The 23,138-nt window shown below is 44.8% G+C and overlaps 3 pseudogenes; all 3 read left to right on the top strand.

The window, feature by feature from the left end:
* The first annotated feature begins 2,999 nt into the window (after positions 1 to 2,999).
* On the top strand, positions 3,000 to 3,105 carry LOC141160301 (U2 spliceosomal RNA; annotated as a pseudogene).
* Positions 3,106 to 20,600: 17,495 nt separating this feature from the next.
* On the top strand, positions 20,601 to 20,702 carry LOC141160378 (U2 spliceosomal RNA; annotated as a pseudogene).
* An 866-nt stretch (positions 20,703 to 21,568) lies between these two features.
* Positions 21,569 to 21,739, top strand: LOC141160257 (U2 spliceosomal RNA; annotated as a pseudogene).
* The last annotated feature ends 1,399 nt before the right edge of the window (positions 21,740 to 23,138 follow it).

Raw genomic sequence — 23,138 nt, 5'->3', positions numbered from 1 at the left:
AGAAACTCCACGCCCACGCCCACGACCACATGCCTTACTCCCTGCCTTCTTCATCTTGGTAGACTGATAAAGATAGGCAGAAAAGTACTAAGGGCTTAGTGTGCTTATTCCTGAACAGCTGCTAACAGGTATAAGAAACACTAATTTTATAAAGTGTGGACTAGACTTTAATATGAGCTAATGTGGCCTACACAACTGTAAAGTGGAGTGTTTGGTGAACTTTATTTAGGTTTTTTTTTGTCACAAAAAGACACTGGATGTGCCTAAAGATGTAATAACGATAGTATCACAAACTTTTTGTAGCTATTACAATGTAGGAAGGTAACCTACAATGCAATAGATGAGGCTACAAAAAATAGGCTAATACTAATCTGGCTGGGGCTGCAGGGCCCAATGCTGCAGAAAGGCTCCTCTAACTACTCCTATATAGTGTGTTTGGAACCAATTTAGCTGAATACGGATGGAACCACCACACTAATAGGAGAAATCAGGAAAAATTATGAATTGGCAAAAAAGGATAATGTATGAGGCAGTGACACACACTGAGTGCACTACAACCAGACGTGGCTGAAGCACACACTACAGGATGAGCTGCACTCACACACACAGACCTTGCAGACAGCGGTGAACAGTGCAGATGCAGAGCACTGTGCACTAGCGCTGCAAGACCAAAAAAATTTCTCTATCTACTCCTATATAGTGTGTTTGGAACCAATTTAGCTGAATACGGATGGAACCACCACACTAATAGGAGATATCAGGAAAAATTATGTATTGGCAAAAAAGGACAATGCATGAGGCAGTGACACACACTGAGTGCACTACAGCAAGACGTGGCTGAAGTACACACTACAGGGTGAGCTGCACTCACACACCAGACCTTGCAGACAGCGGTGAACAGTACAGATGCAGAGCACTGTGCACTAGCGCTGCAAGACCAAAAGAATTTCTCTATCTACTCCTATATAGTGTGTTTGGAACCAATTTAGCTGAATACGGATGGAACCACCACACTAATAGGAGATATCAGGAAAAATTATGTATTGGCAAAAAAGGACAATGCATGAGGCAGTGACACACACTGAGTGCACTACAGCAAGACGTGGCTGAAGTACACACTACAGGGTGAGCTGCACTCACACACACAGACCTTGCAGACAGCGGTGAACAGTACAGATGCAGAGCACTGTGCACTAGCGCTGCAAGACCAAAAGAATTTCTCTATCTACTCCTATATAGTGTGTTTGGAACCAATTTAGCTGAATACGGATGGAACCACCACACTAATAGGAGATATCAGGAAAAATTATGAATTGGCAAAAAACGACAATGTATGAGGCAGTGACACACACTGAGAGCACTACAACCAGACGTGGTTGAAGCACACACTACAGGGTGAGCTGCACTCACACACCAGACCTTGCAGACAGCGGTGAACAGTACAGATGCAGAGCACTGTGCACTAGCGCTGCAAGACCAAAAAAATTTCTCTATCTACTCCTATATAGTGTGTTTGGAACCAATTTAGCTGAATACGGATGGAACCACCACACTAATAGGAGATATCAGGAAAAATTATGAATTGGCAAAAAAGGACAATGTATGAGGCAGTGACACACACTGAGTGCACTACAACCAGACGTGGTTGAAGCACACACTGCAGGGTGAGCTGCACTCACACACAGAGACCTTGCAGACAGCGGTGAACAGCTCAGAGAACTGTGCACTAGCACTGCAAGGCACAGCGATTTATAAAGTAGCTTGGGTAAAGCAGAATAGACCAAATAGGTAGCTAAAACTGTCCCTCAGAACAACAGCGTCCTATCCCTAACTGAATTCACAGCAGAGTGAGCTCAAAATGGCGGTGGCGGCTTTTATAGTGCATCATGACATCATTTCAGCAGCCAATCACAGCCATGCCATTAGTTAAGATGCCTACATGCCTAACAGGATGTGCCCACACTTCTTAGGATCCTCATTGGCTGAATAAAATTAAAATGTCTCATTGCATTATGGGAACTTCCGATTCCGGTATACGATATTGCAAAAGTATCGGAATTAAGTATCGGAATTCCGATACCGCGAATATCGGCCGATACCCGATATTTCAGTATCGGAATGCTCAACACTAGTTGTAATGTTATCTATCTATCTATCTATCTATCTATCTATCTATCTCGTCTTCCTGAGATGAGCTGCAATAATGCATTTGTCCTTAGCTTCACCGTTGCACACATGCCATATACCTAGTCAGTGGCCTTGTTATCAGCTGCTACTCTTTTAACTCAACTATCCCATCAGTTGGGTGTTGCTGAGTACCAGCATTTAAAATAAATTTGGGGGCCGCTACAATTTCTTTAGTGAAATGCTGGCTCCCTCTGGTGGAGCTCTGACTTCTTTAATTTTCTCTCTGTGGATGAAAAAAATATATAAAAAACTTTGGTCTGAGATGTTGTTTTAAAGTGCTGCCTATGTCTGTCAATCAGAGCATCCTACTGGTTTTCACACAGACAGTTAGATTGCTTGCAATAGATGTAATGAGTGTATGGAACAATAGAATAATGCAAGAGAATGTGACAATGGAACAATGGAATAATGCACGAATGGAAGAATGGAACATCATTGCATGTGTCATAATGGGCTCCTGGCCTTTATCTGGCTGTGCTGCTGCAGTCAGCTTCAGTCTGCAGGGAGCCTGCAGACTAGGAAGAAGGTGGACCGCTGCTTGTTTGTTCACTAATTAGTTATCCTCTCCCCATCCCCTTGTCTTGAGGCGCGGGGGACAGTGGGGAGGAGGGGAGAATGTGTGAAAATAGGCAGACTTATGCAGATTAAAAATGCTTGCGTGGGCTGCAGTTGCAACAAGCAGTAAAGTTAAGGGTTTTAAGGTGTCTATTGATGAACAACATGTCTTCCTAATGGGAGTCTTTGTCCCTATAGCTACAATGGGTGCCTTCTTGAAGCCAGTGTGCAGTCATAGGCCAAAACCAATTCAGGTTATCGCTTCTCGGCCTTTTGGCTAACATCAAGTGTAGTATCTGTTCTCATTTAGTATATGTGCTTTGCTTTTACCAGTATATTGTATTGTAATGTTATCTATCTATCTATCTATCTATCTATCTATCTATCTATCTATCTATCTATTTATCCCTTCCTTCCTGTGATAACCTGCAAAAATGCATTTGTCATTTTCTACACCGTTGCACACACACCATATACCTAGTCAGTGGCCTTGTTATCAGCTGCTACTCTTTTAACTCAACTGTCCCATCACTTGGGTGTTGCTGAATACCACGCATTTAAAAAAAATTGGGTGCCGCTATGATTTCTTTAGTGAAATCCTGGCTCCCTCTCGTGGAGCACTGACTTCTTTAATGTTCTATCTGTGGATGAAAAAAAAGATATAAAAATGTTTGGTCTGAGATGTTGTTTTAAAGTGCTACCTATGTCTGTCAATCAGAGCATCCTATTGGTTTTCACCCAGGCAGATAGATTGCTTGCAATAGATGTAATGAGTGAATGGAACAATGGAATAATGCAAGATAATGGGATAATGGAACAATGGAATAATGCAAGCTGCAGTCAGCTTCAGTCTGCAGGGAGCATACAGACTAGTAAGAAGGTGGACCGCTGCTTTTTTGTTCACTAATAAGTTATCCTCTCCCCATCCCCTTGTCTTGAGGCACGTAGGACAACAGGGGGAGGGGAGAATGTGTGAAAATAGGTAGACTTGTGCAGATTAAAAATGCATGCGTGGGCTGCAGCTGCAACAAGCAGGAAAGTTGTGGGTTTTAAGGTGTCTATTGATGAACAACATGTCTTCCTAACGGGAGTCTTTGTCCCTATCCCTACAATCGGTGCCTTCTTGAAGCCAGGGTGCAGTCATAGGCCAAAACCAATACAGAAAATCGCTTCTCGGCCTTTGGGCTAACAGCAAGTGCAGTATCTGTTCTCATTTAGTACTAGAGATGAGCGTTGTTCGACTCGAACTGTTCGCCAATCTCAAATTCGAGCTGTTTTGGGCGGTGTTCGAGCCGTTCGGCGAACACGAACGATTTGAAAAAAATTCGGCTGTTCGAGGTTATGTTCGATAACTGTTTGTGCACCAAAATCATAACTGGATATTTTCTCAGTAATGATGAAAATTAATGTTAATACGCAGTTTGAGTGTACAGTGGGGTGGGGGGAGGGGCAGGGGATGGATCTCTGCAGGAATAATGAAGATCTCCATTTTTTTTTCTCTTTCCCGCATTTACAGTGGGGAGGTGCAATCTGTCAGCCTATCAGCAGCGCACACACGGAGCGAAGTGCTTTTTTTCATACAAGCAAGGGCATGTGTCATTGGCAGTGTATGTCACATGTCCTTGCCCTATAAGACCCAGCCATTTTCCCCGTCGCCACCATTTTCTCACTGCTGCAGCTGCGTGTTAGACGGCACCGCTGTTGCTGTGTGCGCTATACCTTGTTAATTTCAAGCCAATTTTCGCACAAATCTACAGATAGCTTGGGAGTAGGGAATAGTTGTGATTGCAGTCCTTTTAAGGACTAGGTTACAGCATTTCCTACGACTTTTATCAGGCAGGTCTATGCTCTTAAATAGATAGGTTGGGAGTAAAGACTAATTGTAATTGCAGTCCTTTTCAGGACTAAGTTACATCAGTTCCTATCAGTTTTTGCCAGGCAGGTCTGTGCCAGTGCTGTGCAAGTTTTTTTCACAGCATTTGGCTAAATCTAGCAAAGCTAATCCTTTCTGGGCAATTGCAGAGTGTGTTAGTCAGTGGAGTAGCCTATCTGTGTTGCAAGCTACACCACCTGTGTATAGAATACCAATTTTTTTACTGCACCTAGTGAAGTAAAACCTTTTGGGCATAGCATAATTCTATTAGTCCATCTATACTGACCTCCATCAGGTTGCAAATTGAATATAATTTTTTTCTGCATCTAGCTCTGAAAAAATATTTGGGCTTCTAGCACTGTGTGGGACTTGTTCTATTAGTCCATCTATACTGACCTCCATCAGGTTGCAAATTGAATATAATTTTTTTCTGCATCTAGCTCTGAAAAAATATTTGGACTTCTAGCAGTGTGTGGGACTTGGTCTATTAGTCCATGTATACTGACCTCCATCAGGTTGCAAATTAAAAATATTTTTTTTCTGCATCTAGCTCTGAAAAAATATTTGGGCTTCTAGCAGTGTGTGCGACTTGTTCTATTAGTCCATCTATACTGACCTCCATCAGGTTGCAAATTGAATATAATTTTTTTCTGCATCTAGCTCTGAAAAAATATTTGGCCTTCTAGCAGTGTGTGGGACTTGTTCTATTATTCCATCTATACTAACCTCCATCAGGTTGCAAATTGAATATAATTTTTTTCTGCATCTAGCTCTGAAAAAACATTTGGGCTTCTAGCAGTGTGTGGGACTTGGTCTATTAGTCCATCTATACTGACCTTCATCAGGTTGCAAATTGAATATAATTTTTTCTGCATCTAGCTCTGAAAAAATATTTGGGCTTCTAGCGGTGTGTGGGACTTGGTCTATTAGTCCATCTATACTGACCTCCATCAGGTTGCAAATTAAAAATAATTTTTTTCTGCATCTAGCTCTGAAAAAATATTTGGGCTTCTAGCAGTGTGTGGGACTTGGTCTATTAGTCAATCTATACTGACCTCCATCAGCTTGCAAATTAAAAATAACTTTTTTCTGCATCTAGCTCTGAAAAAATATTTGGGCTTCTAGCAGTGTGTGGGACTTGGTCTATTAGATCATCTATACTGACCTCCATCAGGTTGCAAATTCAATATAATTTTTTTCTGCATCTAGCTCTGAAAAAATATTTGGGCCTCTAGCAGTGTGTGGGACTTGGTCTATTAGTCCATCTATACTGACCTCCATCAGGTTGCAAATTAAAAATTATTTTTTTCTTCATCTAGCTCTGAAAAAATATTTGGGCTTCTAGCAGTGTGTGGGACTTGTTCTATTAGTCCATCTATACTGACCTCCATCAGGTTGCAAATTGAATATAATTTTTTTCTGCATCTAGCTCTGAAAAAATATTTGGATTTCTAGTAGTGTGTGGGACTTGGTCTATTAGTCCATCTATACTGACCTCCATCAGGTTGCAAATTGAATATAAATTTTTTCTGCATCTAGCTCTGAAAAAATATTTGGGCTTCTAGCAGTGTGTGGGACTTGGTCTATTAGTCCATTTATACTGACCTCCATCAGGTTGCAAATTAAAAATAATTTTTTTCTGCATCTAGCTCTGAAAAAATATTTGGGCTTCTAGCAGTGTGTGGGACTTGTTCTATTAGGCCATGTATACTGACCTCCATCAGGTTGCAAATTGAATATAATTTTTTTCTGCATCTAGCTCTGAAAAAATATTTGGGCTTCTAGCAGTGTGTGGGACTTGGTCTATTAGTCCATCTATACTGACCTCCATCAGGTTGCAAATTGAATATAATTTTTTTCTGCATCTAACCCAGCCAATGGTTTTTCGCCTAATACCACAGTTTGGCCACTCAGCTCTGCTCGGTTCCCATCCATTGTTTTTTTGTGCAAACAACTGAATTGGTTAACCACCAAAATGAGTGGAAAAAGGCCTGCTGCTGGTGGAAAGGGGAATAGGCGTGTTGGGAAGGGGAAAAAAGGTTGTGTCCGTGGGGTAGGTGTTAAAGCAAAAGTAACATCTGCAGAAGAAAGACCATCTTCCAGCCAAACTAAAATGTCTACTTCTTTTAGCGGACAATGTGATAAGATCCCTTTCTTACGGCCACGCCAATCGCTACAAATTCCAGATGAGGCACAAAAACAGCAGGTGCTTCAACGGATATCAAGTGCTCCTTTAAGTGGGCTCTCCTCCACATCAACTTCAACATCACAAATACTCCAGTCCTAAAAGGTGTCACCCCAATCGCACTTGCTTACTCACAGCTCCCAAATCTCCAGCTGCCTGTCTACAGAGCTGTTTACTCATACTATAGCCTGGGAATCAGAGGTCGGCTCCAGCGCTTCTGTGAATCCAGACGAGGAAATGATCTGCACTGATGCCCAGAATCTTTATGAGTCGGATCCAGGACCAGACGCTGAAGGTTCTGACCATAATGTAGACCCTCATTCCCAAACTGTAACTCCTGTTGGTGGAGACAATGAGGAAGACGATGATGAGACTCAAATACCTGATTGGAGCGTCAACTTTAGTTTTTTGTCAGGGCAGGAACAGGTTGGCTCTGAGGACGACGGGTGTGATAACGCACAGGGTGATGATGATGAGGTTGGAGATCCCACTTACTGTCAACCCACAGTCAGCCAAGAGATGAGGTCAGCAGAGGAGGTGGAGGAGAATGCTAGTGACGACGAGGTCAGGTTGCGCCTTCCTGGACAGAGACGTAGTACTGGAAGCACGTCAACAACTGCATCCTCAAACACAACTCTGCCTCTCACCACAAGTCGTGGTGGCTCTTCAGGTCGCATGGGTGCTAAGCCTTGCATAGCCTGGGCATTTTTTCAGATCAATAAAGATGACCCAACTCGTGTTATCTGTAACATTTGTCAGCAAAAGCTAAGTAGATGCCAAAAAATACATAGTTTGAGTACTTCATGCATGAACCGGCACATGGACATGAAGCATAAGTTGCAGTGGGAAGCTCACTGTGCTACAATGCGGCCTAGCCAGCCGGGCCAACCACCGTCTGCCATATCTTGTGCATCCGCAGCCTCTTCATCCTCTGTGACTGGGGGGACAGCAGTCACACCTGTTTTGGGACGCAGACCTGCAACCTCTTTACCCGCAACAGCCAGCATGATTGTCAGGTCATCATTTTCTTTGGAGGTGGTAACACCAGCTGATGTTGAGCGCAGTCCGACATCGATAGCACCACCTTTGGATCAAGGCAACCTAACATGTCCGCCTGCATCTTCCTCACAGACCGGCAGGTTGCTGGGGACACCCTTGTCAACCCCGTCTAAGCACAATAGCCAGCCCTCGGTCCCTCAGATGTGGACAAGTAAAATACCATTTCCTCCTAGCCATGAGAAAGCTAAGAGGTTGAATTTCACCATCTGCAAGCTCTTGGCTACAGAAATGCTGCCTTTCCGCCTGGTGGACACAGAGGATTTTCGAGACCTTATGTCCGTCGCAGTGCCCCAGTACCAGATGCCCAGTCGGCACTACTTCTCAAAGAAAGGTGTGCCTGCGCTCCACCAGCATGTCGCACACAACATCACCGCATCTTTGAGAAACTCTGTGTGTGACAGGGTGCATTTCACCACAGACACCACTTGGACGAGTAGGCATTGACAGGGGCGTTACATGTCGCTGACTGGGCACTGGGTAACTATGGTGACAGCAGGACAAGGGGCTGCTGTCCAAGTCTTGCTGTCCCCACGAGTTGTGCGTCAATCCTCTTTATCTCAAAGTTCCTCCACTGCTTCTGCCTCCTCAACCTCCTCTCGGTCCTCCACATGCACCCAAAGCCTGTCTGGTCATGCCACAAGCTTTCTAACTGCGCAGAAGGGATCCTGCACACCTCCTTACTATGCTGGCAGTAGGGCTCAACGTCATCAGGCGGTTTTTACTTTGAAATGTCTGGGAAATGTGAGTCACACAGCTGATGAGTTGTGGTCAGCTCTGGAGAACCAATTTCATGAATGGTTGTTTCCACTGGACCTGAAACCAGGAAGGCTGTGTGCGACAATGCTGCAAACCTGGGTGCGGCCCTTCGCCGGGGCAATGTCACACACGTGCCTTGTATGGCTCACGTGTTGAACCTGGTTGTTCAGCAATTTTTAGCCCACTATCCCGGACTAGATGGCCTTCTGCAGAGGGCACGGTCGCTGTGTGCTCACTTCCGCCGTTCGCATCCCGCAGCTCAGCGACTTACATCACTACAGAAGTCGTTGGGCCTGTCACTTCACTGGCTAAAATGCGATGTGCCTACTCGGTGGTATTCAACTCTGCACATGTTGCAGCGACTGTGGCAGCACCGACAAGCCCTGGTGCAATACGTTCTGACGTATATCCTGGGCCAACGAGATCCAGAGATGGGGCAAATCACGCTGGAGGAGTGGTCTCAGATCAGGGACCTATGCACTCTTCTGCACAGTTTTGAAATGGCGACGAAGATGTTTAGTGCTGACGATGCCATTATCAGCATGACTATTCCGGTGATTTACATGCTGGAGCACATGTTAAACAGAATTCGGAGTCAGGTGGTGGCACAAGAGCAGGTGGAGGAAGTAGAGGAGGAGGAGTTGTATGCGGAAGGGCTAACATCTGCAAGGTCCAGATGGTCGGCAGCACCAAGGCGGCAGGTATGTGAGGGTGGGGGAGATGGTTTTACCAGGGCGCATGGTAGCAGCCAAACTAGTGAGGAAGGTGCAGGATCCCAGGAAGAAGTGGAGGACGAACTGATGGAAGACTCATCAGATGAGGGAGACCTTGATCACATTTCTGTTGTGCGAGGTTGGGGGGAGAGGACAGAGGAAGGAAGCATAATTGTTACCTCACCACCAACACAACAGGGACTTGGTGCTCCTGGATGCGCAAGACACATGAGTGCCTTCTTGCTGCACTACCTGCAACATGACCCTCGAATTGTGAGAATTAGAAATAATCCTGACTACTGGATTGCCACACTGTTAGATCCCCGGTGCACGTAGTGAATCTCACAGTTCCAACTTGCCAACCGTGGGACCGTCGAGTGTTCAGCACTCAAACCGTAACAGAAACACAGTATCTGCTGGTAACATCAATTTTGCGGAATCATTTCACCACTCTTTTAGCCCATCCTTTGCAAGGCCACAGGAGACAAGAAGTCTGACACATAGTTAACGCCTAGAGACGATGGTACAGGAGTATCTCCAAGTAAACATTGAAGCCATGACTGTGTCACTGGACCCTTGCTCTTTTTGGGCTTCCAATCTGGATAAATGGCCGGAGCTAGCCACTTACTGTTATGTTCTGCTACCAAAGCTAAGGAAAGAGAGGAGATCTGTCCCTACTATAAGACTCAGCTGAATCCCTACGATGTAACAGGGAACCTGATCCTGCGATCAGACCTGCTAAAGTCCTAATCTAGTCTGTACGAAGACCTATAGATGTGGGGAGGGAATCCCTACAAGTACTAAGGACTGGGAGGAATATGGGACACCTCCTAACAGAAATAGTAGCAGACAGACGAACAAACAAAATAGATAGAACATAGAGGTCCGTAGACCAAGCAAACTAACAGAGTTAGATACAGAGCACAGGCTAGCTAGAAAGTAGATATACAATGAAGTCCAGCAAAGCCAGAAGGGCGGAGCAGGATTAAATAGGCCAACAAAGTCATGTGACCAGCAAAGGAAAAAAAACCTAACAGCAAGGTTCTAACAGTACCCCCCCTTCTAAGAGGATCCTCTGGATCCCCTAGGACCAGGCTTATCAGGAAATCTCCTGTGAAACGCTCTGATAAGTCTGGACGCGGAAACATCATCTGACCTCACCCAAGAGTTATCCTCGGGTCCGAAACCTTTCCAGGCCACAAGATACTGCAAACTACCTCTATACCGTCTAGAGTCAAGGATGCGAGAAATTTCATATTCCCCGTCCTCCACCACCGGAGGAACAGAGGCAGAGGCGTCACCATCCGACACAACAGCTTTTTTTAACAGAGAGACATGAAAGACCGGATTAATTCTCCAGGAGGTAGGAACCTCCAACCTAACAGCAGATTGGTTGACAACCTGAAGCACCTTAAAGGGCCCTACAAACTTGGGACCCAATTTCTTAGAAGGAATCCTCAACCGCAGATTCCTAGAGGACAACCAAACCATGTCACCAACAGCGAACAAAACCTCCTGTCGTTTCCTATCAAAGTAGTCTTTAGATTTTCTGTTGGCCTCCTGAAGATTACCACGCACATCCGTCCAAACTCTTTCCAAATCACCAGAAAAATTCTCCTCCTCAGGCACGGCAGATCCCAACTTGGAGAACGACCCAAACGACGGATGTCTCCCAGAACAACAAAAAAAAGGCGAACAACCAGCAGAAGAAGATATATGATTGTTCAGAGCAAATTCGGCAAGTGGCAGAAACTCAGACCACCCCTCTTGATTGTCTGCCACAAAACAACGCAAGAACTGCTCAACATCCTGGTTTTTCCTTTCTGTCTGGCCATTAGATTCAGGATGATATCCGGACGAAAACGACAAATGAATTCCCAACCTGTCACAAAAGGCACGCCAAAAACGAGCCACGAACTGAGGACCCCTATCAGAAACAATGTCAGTAGGAACGCCATGAAGTCTGACAATTTCCTTGACAAAGGCCTTAGCGAGAGTTTTAGCGCAGGGCAGTTTGACGAAGGGAACCAAGTGACACATCTTGCTAAAACGGTCCACGACCACCCAGATGACAGTAAAACCCTCAGAGGGGGGAAGGTCAGTTATAAAGTCCATAGCCAAATGTGTCCAAGGAGCACTGGGGACCTCCAAAGGACAAAGCAACCCCGCAGCAGGAGTATGTGAGGACTTAGATCTAGCACATATAGTACATTGGCGCACCCACTTAATGACTTCCTTCTGCCATCCAGGCCACCAAAAACTGCGACCCACCAGTCTCTTGGTCTCAGAGATTCCGGGATGACCTGCCAACCGAGATTCGTGACACTCAACAAACAAATCTCTCCTAAAGGTCCCAGGCACAAACAACCTCCCATGAGGAGTGTTAGATGGGGCATTCTCCTGAGCTTTAAGAATCTCATCTTCCAAAACGGAGTCTAAAGCAGCTATCACAACACCTTCTTGTAAAATGTTTTCCTCTTTCTCAGCACCGACTATGGGAGAAAAACTGCGAGATAAGGCATCCGCCTTAACATTCTTAGTACCAGGGATGTAAGTAACGGAGAAATTAAACCGCGAGAAAAACAGTGCCCACCTAGCCTGACGGGCATTCAGGCGCTTGGCAGCATCAAGATATATCAGATTTTTATGATCCGTAAGAACCTGAATGGGAAATTCCGCACCTTCCAAGAAGTGGCGCCAGTGTTCAAATGCGAGTTTAATAGCCAATAATTCCCGATTACCAATATCGTAATTCAGTTCAGTCTCCAAAAATTTTTTTGAAAAAAAGGCACAGGGATGTAATCCATCCCCGTTATCCTGAGACAATACTGCGCCAACCCCCACAGAGGAAGCATCAACCTCAACCAAAAACGGCCTAGTAACATCAGGCTGCATAAGGATGGGAGCAGAGGTGAACCTCTCCTTGAGATACACAAAAGCTTCAATGGCCTCAGAAGACCACTGAACCGCATCAGCACCTTTCCTGGTGAGATCAGTCAGAGGTTTGACAATACTAGAAAAATTTTTTATGAATTTTCTGTAGTAATTGGCGAAACCCAAAAACCTCTGTATCGATTTCAAACCAATAGGCCTAGGCCATTCCTGCACAGCCTGAACCTTAACCGGATCCATCTCAAAACCTTTGCTGGAGATAATGTAGCCCAAAAAACTAATTCTCTGTACAGCGAACTCACATTTCTCCAGCTTAGCAAAAAGCGAATTGTCCATTAATAACTGTAATACCTCACGCACGCTCCGCCAATGAGACTCCAGATCTGGCGAATAAATCAAAATGTCATCCAAATACACAACCACATTTTTACCGATCAAAGGTCTAAGGATGTCATTAATCAGATTCTGAAAAAATGCAGGAGCATTAGTAAGACCAAAAGGCATAACCAGATTCTCAAAATGACCCACAGGAGTGTTAAAAGCAGTCTTCCATTCATCACCCTCCTTCATGCGCAACAGATTGTATGCCCCCTTAAGGTCAATTTTAGAGAACCACTTGGCCCCCAATAACTGGTTAAACAGATCAGGAATCAATGGCAGTGGGTAAGGATTGCGTACCGTAATTTTGTTAATCTCACGAAAATCCAGACAAGGACGTAAACCGCCGTCCTTTTTTTTTACAAAAAAAAATCCAACCGCCACAGGAGACTTAGAGGGCCTAATGTGACCGGCGGCCAAACTTGTCTGTATGTATTCCTCCAAAGCCTTCCTCTCAGGAATAGTAAGGTTAAATAAACGACTTTTAGGAAGAGTCGCTCCAGGGACAAATTCAATAGAACAATCATAGTCTCTATGGGGAGGCAAAACCTGCGATTCCTTCTCAGAAAAAACTCTCCAAAAATCCTGAATAGGAACAGGCAATTCTCCCCTATCCAAAGCTGCAATACGCCCATTACAACACTTGTCATAACATTTATGGCTCCAGGATTTAATTTCACTGGTAGACCAATCCAGTACAGGATTGTGAAATTTTAACCAGGGCAAACCCAATATTACTGGAGAAGGCAAGTTATTCAACACTACCAAATCCAATTTCTCATGGTGAACACCATTAATAGTGAGAGGAAATTCACTGACCTTGAGAGTAATATTCTTCAAAGGGGAGCCATCCACAGAAACCACAGCAATGGGGGATGATAAAGGTTCAGGTTTTAAATTGAGTTTTTCCACGAATCCCCCATCAATTACATTCAGTGTAGACCCGCAATCAACAAACACCCGAAATTCCATTAATTTTTTCTGAGCAATCGTGGAAGCAGCTAAAAATATACCCTTGGAATTTAAACAGGCAATACGGGCGTGACTGACCATTTTTTTTTCTTTCTTCATCCGAAGCTCACAGCCTTTAATCAAATGACCAGATTTTCCACAATACAAGCACAAGCCTTCCGAAAAACGACGGTCTTTTTCTTGAGAGCGAGGTGCCACCGATCCAATCTCCATCGGTTCACCACTGTTAGTACACACATTATCATAACCAGAAACTGACATAGCAGAGGATTTGCTCTCATTAACCCTAGCACGCAGTCTTCTATCCACCCGTATAGCTAATTGCATAGCCTGTTGCAAATCCTCAGGTGTAGGATAAGCAATTAGCAGGTCTTTAACCCTTTCACTGAGCCCAGCAAGATATAGACTTTTCAGAGCAGAATCGTTCCACCCTGTTTGAGTGGACCAACGACGAAAATGTGTACAATATTTTTCCACATTACCCGATCCTTGTTTTAGACGTCTCAACTCAGGCTCAGCTGATGCGACACGGTCAGGATCATCATATAATAGTCCCAAAGCAGAAAAAAAACTATCCACTGATCTGAAGCATGAATCACTAGGTTGCAAAGAAAAGGCCCACTCCTGAGGCTCTTTGCGCAAAAGTGACATTATGAACCCTACGCGCTGGGATTCATCCCCAGAGGACTTAGGTCTCAAACGAAAATACAATAAGCAAGCATTTTTAAATGAAAAAAATTCTCGGTGTTCACCAAAAAATAAATCCGGCAAACATACCTTAGGCTCCAAGAAATGTGCTCCAGGACAGTTACTCACGTGCTGACAGAGTTCGGCCACCTCCAGAGAGAGTCCCTGCAGGCGATGAGCCAAATCCTGAACCGACACCATGATGGAACAGAAAAATCTTTCCTTAGAGAATTTGCAGGCTGGACTTACTGTTATGTTCTGCTACCAAAGCTAAGGAAAGAGAGGAGATCTGTCCCTACTATAAGACTCAGCTGAACCCCTACGATGTAACAGGGAACCTGATCCTGCGATCAGACCTATAGATGTGGGGAGGGAATCCCTACAAGTACTAAGGACTGGGAGGAATATGGGACACCTCCTAACAGAAATAGTAGCAGACAGACGAACAAACAAAATAGATAGAACATAGAGGTCCGTAGACCAAGCAAACTAACAGAGTTAGATACAGAGCACAGGCTAGCTAGAAAGTAGATATACAATGAAGTCCAGCAAAGCCAGAAGGGCGGAGCAGGATTAAATAGGCCAACAAAGTCATGTGACCAGCAAAGGAAAAAAAACCTAACAGCAAGGTTCTAACACTTACGCCTTGGAGATCTTGTCATGCCCCGCAGCCAGCATTCTGTCTGAACGTGTGTTCAGCGCTGTTGGTGGTGTGCTGACAGATAAGCGCACGCAGCCCTCCACTGATAATGTAGACAGACTCACGTTCATAAAGATGAACAAATAATGGATCCGAAACGACTTTTGTACCCCTGTGTCATCCTGGGGAGAGTAAAAGCTTGATGATTGGTTAAAATCACCTCACCAACCGTTTTAAGCTTTCAAATTACTAATCATGTTTATCTGTATCTTGGCGGGAAAATAATTTGGGCTTTGTAGCAGTGTGCAGCACTGATTCTAATAGGCCATCTATACTAAGCTCCACCAGATTTAAAATTACTAATCATGTTTATCTGTATCTTGGCTGGAAAATAATTTGGGCTTTGTAGCAGTGTGCAGTACTGATTCTATTAGGCCATCTATACTAAGCTCCACCAGATTTAAAATTAATAATAATTTTTAGCTGCGTCTAGCCCGGAAAATAATTTTGGGGCTCCGAGATGCGCAAGACACATAAGTGCCTTCTTGCTTCACTACCTGCAACATGACCCTCAGATTGTCAGAATTCGAAGTAATCCTGACTACTGGGTTGCCACACTCTTAGATCCCCCACACTCTTCGATCAACTTTTTCATTTTAATAAATATGGTCATTTTTGAAATTATAAGCATTAGCAGGTTATTAGAAACTGAAATCAAACAGTTTTCAACTCAAAACTTTATTCTAGGTGATGTTACATTTGCACATAGGACCCCTTGTTCGAAAGGAGCTTCTGAACTCTCTCGTCCATTGAATTTGTCAGGTTTTGGATGGTTTCTGCTTCAATTGTTTTGCATGAGGACAGAATACCCTCCCAGATTTGTTGCTTAGATGTGAACTGCCTCCCGCCATCATAGACACTCCTTTTATTGATGCCCAGAGGTTCTGAATGGGGTAGAGGTCAGGGGAGCATGGGGATCACACCATAACTTTGTCCCCTTTTATGCCCATATCAGCCAGAGATGCAGATGTGTTATGTGCAGCATGAGATGGTGCATTATCATGCATGAAAATGATCTTGTTGTGGAATACACGGTTCTTCTTCTTGAACCATGGCAGGAAGTGCTGTTTGAGAAAATCCACATACATTATGGAGTTCATCTTTACCCCTTCAGGGATCCTAAAGGGGCCGACAATCTCTCTCCCCATGATTCCAGCCCAAAACATTACTCCACCTCCTCCTTGTTGGCGCTGTAGCCGTGTTTGCGTGGGGTGTCCATCAACCAGCCATCCTCCACTCCATCCATCTGGACCATCGAGCGTTGCACGGCACTCATCCGTGAACAAAACAGTTTTGAAATCAGTCTTCATGTATTGTTTGGCCCACTGGAGCCGTTTCTGCTTGTGTGCAGTGGATAGAGGTGGTCGACAGGATGGCGTACGCACAGCTGCAAACCTCTGAAAGACCCTGCATCTTGTTGTTCGGGGGACATTGGAGGCACCAGCAGCTTCAAAAACTGGGTCTGCTGCTATGACAAGGCTTTTTTGCAGCTGCTCTTTTAACCTGACGTAATTGCCTGTAGGAAAGAGTCCTCAATTTGCCCTTATCAGCACGCACACGTGTGTACTGTGAATCAGCTACATACTTCTTGATTGCCAAGACACTTCATCCTGATCATCGCACAATGTTGATTGTAGTCATGCCTTGACCTAACCACCCCACAATTTGTAGCTTCTCAGCAGCCGAGGCATCCTTTTTCTTTCCCATTTTGGCAGAAAATGTAGGCTGCTTAATAATGTGGGACAGCCTTCTTAAGTAGTCTTGCCTTTCATTGGACACACCTTCCAAACTAATTAGCACAGGTGTCTGCAATTGCTTACAGTGATATAAAGAGCCCTGACACACATCACCATCAATGAGTTTAACTGACTAACAAACAAATTCTTCCCTTATCACTCCTAAACACTTTTTGCATAATAATTTGGAACACAGTGTACATGTGCTTTTCCACAAAACACCAGTGGTTCACATAGTGAATGTTACAGTTCTAACTTGCCAACCGTGGTCTGTATGAAGTTGTTCAATAAAGGGCTCAAAATTAAGATAACATAGACGGGAGAGGTCTCTATGAATAGGAATTCCTAAGTATTTGATACCCTGTGAGGGCCAGGCAAAGGGAAAGTTGGACTGGATGGAATCCTGTATGGATTTGGGGAGGGAGACATCGAGGGCCTCAGACTTCGCTGCATTGATTTTAAAATTTGACCATGTAACAAAGTGATCTATTTCAGCCATAACAGCAGGGATGGATATATGTGATTGAGTGATATATACTAGGACATCATCAGCAAATAGAGAGCACTTGTACTCGGTGCCTCCCACCTCAATCCACCTAATATTGGGGTTATGGCGAATTGATGAGAGCAGGTGCTCCGTCACTAGGATGTATAAGAGAGGGGACAGAGGACTTCCCTGCCTTGTCCCATTGGTGATTATGAAAGGTGATGAAAATGTTCTGATGTGCCCCCTGGACCTTGGGACACCCGGAGCCGGACCCCTTTTGGTGGATGCTGGTGGTTGTAGTCTCCGTGGCGGCGACCCGGTTCCGTAGCTCAGGTCGGTCAAACCAGTGGCGGAACTATTTATGTGGTTTTGATGTTTAAATGTCCGACTACGCCACCCGTGGATTGCGGTCAGAGTGAACCGCCGCTGCAGGGCAGACCTCTGAGGCTGGTGTTGTGGGTGCAGCAGAGCGTAGCATAACTCCCCACAGGAGGAGTATAGCCTCAGGTCAGTGTATGCGGAGGATGGGGGTGATGGTGCAGGGCAGCAGCAGTTTCGACACGGAGTCAGTGATGCAGTCCAGGGCCTTTACTCACAGTTCTTTTTATTCAGACCACTTCTGTAGGTAACGGCTGCCCACGTCGTACTGTGCTCACCAGGTGAGGGGCTCAGACAACTCCCAGATAACTTTGGAGCGCTTCACAGGACCCCCTTTGTGTGTCCTTTGTCTGGCCTTTCTTACCAACCCTTCTGTCCGGCTGCCTCGGGCCTCCTCTTGGTAAACTTGGCGCCAGTTTCCCTGACCCTATGTGGTGCCTTCCTAGCGGGTGTAGCGAGGGGCTGGGCCACATAAAATGTCACAGCCTCCGGTTTCTAGCTGAGGGTCGTTTCCTGCCTCCACTAGTTTCGGGGACCGGTCTCCCCCTTTGGCCTGTCCCCTCCACACAGGTGGATTCGGGCATGCGGTGGTGACTCGCTGTCCACACCCCTGGGATCCCTTCGTTCCTCGTTCCTGGAGCCTTCTCCGCGCCTCTTCCTTCCTTCTCCCTCTTCCAGGCCTGGGCCTCTGTTACTAGGCCCGCCTCGAGAGCAGAGCTCATGCAGAACCCCTGCTCCCTGTCTCTTCTGCTCAGACTTCTCTGCACTGAACTAAGATGGTGCCCACCTTTTATACTCCCTTCTCAATGCACTCAGGAACTGCTTCCTCCCTGCTCCTGCACTACAGGGTTCCCCTTCCTCAGTGTTCCCTCCCCCCACTCCAGCCAGGGACAGCGACTGTCGTGCCCATCTCAGGGGCATATTGGTCGCCCTGCCCCACGGCAATGTGGTATAATGCATGCAGGTGTCGGGTCCTGATTCACACTCCATCCTTACCTGAGAGTGAGATATCACACCTCTGGGTGAGGTGCAATACCTCTGTAGCAACCGAGCCCTCAGGGTGCTACAGTTCCATTTATCTTCAGCCTAGGTGACTTATTGCGATACAGGGCCGTGATTTTGGCTATAAAATGGTCCCCTAGACCCCTACCCCAAGCTTTTTAAGAGAATAATATATGGCGTGCCAGGAGACTCTATGGAATGCTTTCTCAGCATCCAACGAGAGTATCTAATTACAAATTTTTAACTGCATCCAGCCCAGGAAATACTTTGTGCCTTGTAGCAGTGTCTGCTAGTCAGCGGATTATCCCGGCTGTTAAGCAAGCTACACCACCTGTAGTTTGGACACTTAATTTTTTCAAAGGAAATACTTCGGGACCACGGGATACTCAGTGAAGAGCATCAGGAGGCACCCCAAGGCATAGGGGCTGGGACTGACGGTAGGATGCCTTGAGGTGGACAGCCGAGCTCGATCCTTATAAAAGCTTTTTAACTGCAGCAGCTTTAGTGGACGCTACTGGAGCTGGAATTACGCAGCTGCTGGCATGAGACTTGCCCTCCAATAGATCCTTGTAAAAGTGTATTCATTCAAATTAGAGACAATTTAAATTAAAAAGCTTAGAGCTGCCTCCACCACAGGGGGCTCGCTCGACCCACCAGCGGACAGGCACCAGTATTGGGAGAGGGGTGCTGGCCGTCAGGGTCCACCGCGGCTCTGGCACAAACCTGGCGACACGGAGGTGGCACGGGCAGGAACTGACTGGCCGTGTCGGCTTCTCACTTTTTGGATTTTAGAAGGGCATGACATGCCTATATCTGTGTCTCCCCCTCCTTTTACTCCTCCACCTGTTTTCTTTTCGCATGACTATATGTACTTGTCACTTTTCCATGTGTTAGTTATGTCTTCTGAGCAGTTTGTCAGGTTTTGGACACCTTTGAAGGTGTTTTCTATGTGTTTCTATGTGTTTTTGTTTGCCTGCCATTGGTTTTAACGGTGTTCGAAGGTGTTCGACGAACAGTTCGACGAACAGTTCGGCGAACACACGGGTGTTCGACGAACCGAACCGAACTCGAACACTACGGGGGTGGCTCAACACTTTATAGTGCATGTGCTTTGCTTTTACCAATATATTGTATTGTAATGTTATCTACTCATATATCTATCTAGCCTTCTCTCTATCTATCTATTTATCTTTCTTTCTATCTATCTATTTATCCCTTCCTTCCTGAGATAACTTGCAATATTTCATTTGTCCTTTGCTACACCGTTGCACACACACCTTATACCTAGTCAGTGTCCTTGTCATCAGCTGCTACTCTTTCAACTCAACTGTCCCATCAGTTAGGTGTTGCTGAGTACCACCCATTTAAAAAAAATTGGGGAGCCGCTACGATTTCTTTAGTAAAATGCTGGCTCCCTCTGGTGGAGCACTGACTTCTTTAATTTTCTATCTGTGGATGGAAAAAGAGATATAGAAACGTTTGGTCTGAGATGTTATTTTAAAGTGCTACCTATGTCTGTCAATCAGAGCATCCTATTGATTTTCACCCAGGCAGATAGATTACTTGCAATAGATGTAATGATTGAATGGAACAATGGAATAATGCAAGAGAATGGGACAATGGAACTAATGGAATAATGCAAGAATGGAAGAATGGAACATCATTGCACGTGTCATAATGAGCTCCTGGCCTTTATCTGGCTGTGCTGCTGCAGTCAGCTTCAGTCTGCAGGGAGCCTGCAGACTAGGAAGAAGGTGGACTGCTGCTTGTTTGTTCATTAATTAGTTTTCCTCTCCCCATCCCCTTGTCTTGAGGTGCATGGAACAGTGGGGGGGAGGGGAGAATGTGTGAAAATAGGCAGACTTATGCAGATTAAAAATGCGTGTGTGGGCTGCAGCTGCAACAAGCAGGAAAGTTGTGGGTTTTAAGGTGTCTATTGATGAACAACATGTCTTCCTAGGGGGAGTCTTTGTCCCCATTCCTACAATGTGTGCCTTCTTGAAGCCTGGGTGCATTTATAGGCCAAAACCAATTCAGGTTATCGCTTCTCGGCATTTTGGCTAACATCAAGTGTAGTATCTGTTCTCATTTAGTATATGTGCTTTGCTTTTACCAATATATTGTATTGTAATGTTATCTATCTATCTATCTATCTATCTATCTATCTATCTATCTATCTATCTATCCTTCCTTCCTGAGATAAGCTGCAATAATGCATTTGTCCTTTGCTACGCTGTTGCACACACACTATATACCTAGTCAGTGGCCTTGTTATCAGCTGCTACTCTTTTAACTCAACTGTCCCATCAGTTGGGTGTTGCTGAGTACCACGCATTTAAAAAAAATTTGGGGGCCGCTACGATTTCTTTAGTGAAATTCTGGCTTCCTCTGGTGGAGCACTGACTTCTTTAATTTTCTTTCTGTGGATGAAAAAATATATAAAAAAGTTTGATCTGAGATGTTGTTTTAAAGTGCTACCTATGTCTGTCAATCAGAATATCCTATTGGTTTTCACCCAGGCAGATAGATTGCTTGCAATAGATGCAATGAGTGAATGGAACAATGGAATAGTGCAAGAGAATGGGACAATGGAACAATGAAATAATGCAAGAATGGAAGAATGGAAAATCATTGCACGTGTCATAATGAGCTCCTGGCCTTTATCTGGCTGTGCTGCTGCAGTCAGCTTCAGTCTGCAGGAAGCCTGCAGACTAGGAAGAAAGTGGACTGCTGCTTGTTTGTTCACCAATTAGTTTTCCTCTCCCCATCACCTTGTCTTGAGGTGCATGGAACAGCGGGGGGGCGGGGAGAATGTGAGAAAATAGGCAGACTTATGCAGATTAAAAATGCGTGCGTGGGCTGCAGCTGCAACAAGCAGTAAAGTTGTGGGTTTTAAGGTGTCTATTGATGAACAACATGTCTTTCTAGGGGGAGTCTTTGTCCCCATTCCTACAATGGATGCCTTCTTGAAGCCAGGGTGCAGTCATAGGCCAAAACCAATTCAGGTTATCGCTTCTCGGCCTTTTGGCTAACATCAAGTGTAGTATCTGTTCTCATTTAGCATATGTGCATTGCTTATACCAATATATTGTATTGTAATTAGTGTTGAGCGAGCATGCTCGACACTGCTCGGTACTCGCCCAAGCATCTCACTACTCGCGATGTTCGGTGAGCACCGAGCATTTTCGGGTTACTCGGGCGGGAGCTCGGGTTTCCGTCCTGCATGTTTGGCGCTCTTTACAGAGCCAATGAACATGCAGGGATTGCCAGCCAGTCACTGTAATGCCGAAGCCATGTTGGTCATGGGTATTACAGTGATTGACTGGCCGCACAGCGTCACCGTGAGTATTTAAAGCCGGGCGCTGCCATCTTGGACACAGTCGCTCCGGTTCAGACAGTGTAGGGACAGTGCTGCTGAGTTATTGAGAGATTTATACTGCAAAATAGATAGTGTAGGGTCTCTAAAGCCTGCCAAATCAAACAAACAGTCCTTCTGAGGACTAATATCCATCCCAGATATCAGGCAGGCAGGCAGGCTGTATAGGAGATGCAGATGTTGGTTATACCAACAAACACTGCATTACAGTCCTGTGTGCTGCTTTTGCTCAAATTGCCAGACTTAGCCCCAGGTCTCAGGGGCCAGGAAAAATCCTTTTTTTTTCATCTAAATCCTCTTTTTTTCTTTCTAAGTCAGACTGTACAAATACCAGTCTTATTAACATTTTGGTATTTCCCCCCCCCTAAAAAAAAAAATTGAGTGTGTCTGTGATTGTTCAGACACAAATATATCTGTTTAAAAGAGTCTGGTTTCGGTCAGATAACTAGAACTGTGGTTTTGCAGTTCCACGGTTCAAATCTCTGTATTATCCACTTTTTTGCCTTTTTTCCATAAAAAAACAGTTTGAGTGTCTTGCTGACTGCTCAGACACAAATATATCTGTTTTAAAAAGTCTGGTATACGTGAGGAAATTAGAACTATGGTTTTGCAGTTCCACGGTTCAAATCTCTGTATTATCCACCTTTTTGCCTTTTTTCCATAAAAAAACAGTTTGAGTGTCTCGCTGACTGTTCAGACACAAATATATCTATTTTAAAAAGACTGGTATACTCCAGGAAATTAGAACTGTGGTTTTGCAGTTCCACGGTCCAAATCTCTGTATTATCCACTTTTTTGCCTTTTTTTCACAAAAAAAAAACAGTTTGAGTGTCTCGGTAACTGTTCAGACACAAATATATCTATTTAAAAAAGTCTGGTATATGCCTGGAAATTAGAACTGTGGTTTTCCTCTTCCACGGTTCAAATTTGGGTGTTATCCACCTTTTTTCCATAAAAAAAAACAGTTTGAGCTTCTCACTGACCTGTTCAGACACAAATATATCTGTTTAAAAGATTCTGGTGTAGGCCAGAGAAATAGAACTGTGGTTTTCCTCTTTCTCGGTTCAAATCTGGGTGTTATCCACCTTTTTGCCTTTTTTCCATTAAAAAAAACAGTTTGAGTGTCCCGCTGACTGTTCAGACACAAATATGTCTATTTTTAAAAAGTCTGGTATACGCCAGGAAACTAGAACTGTGGTTTT

The sequence above is a fragment of the Phyllobates terribilis genome, unplaced genomic scaffold (genome assembly GCF_046119375.1).
Source record: "Phyllobates terribilis strain yellow unplaced genomic scaffold, ASM4611937v1 Scaffold_8__6_contigs__length_399053987, whole genome shotgun sequence".
In the NCBI taxonomy this organism is placed as follows: domain Eukaryota; kingdom Metazoa; phylum Chordata; class Amphibia; order Anura; family Dendrobatidae; genus Phyllobates; species Phyllobates terribilis.
The sequence above is the reverse complement of the archived record's forward strand: the minus strand, read 5'-3'. Positions and strand labels throughout refer to the sequence as shown.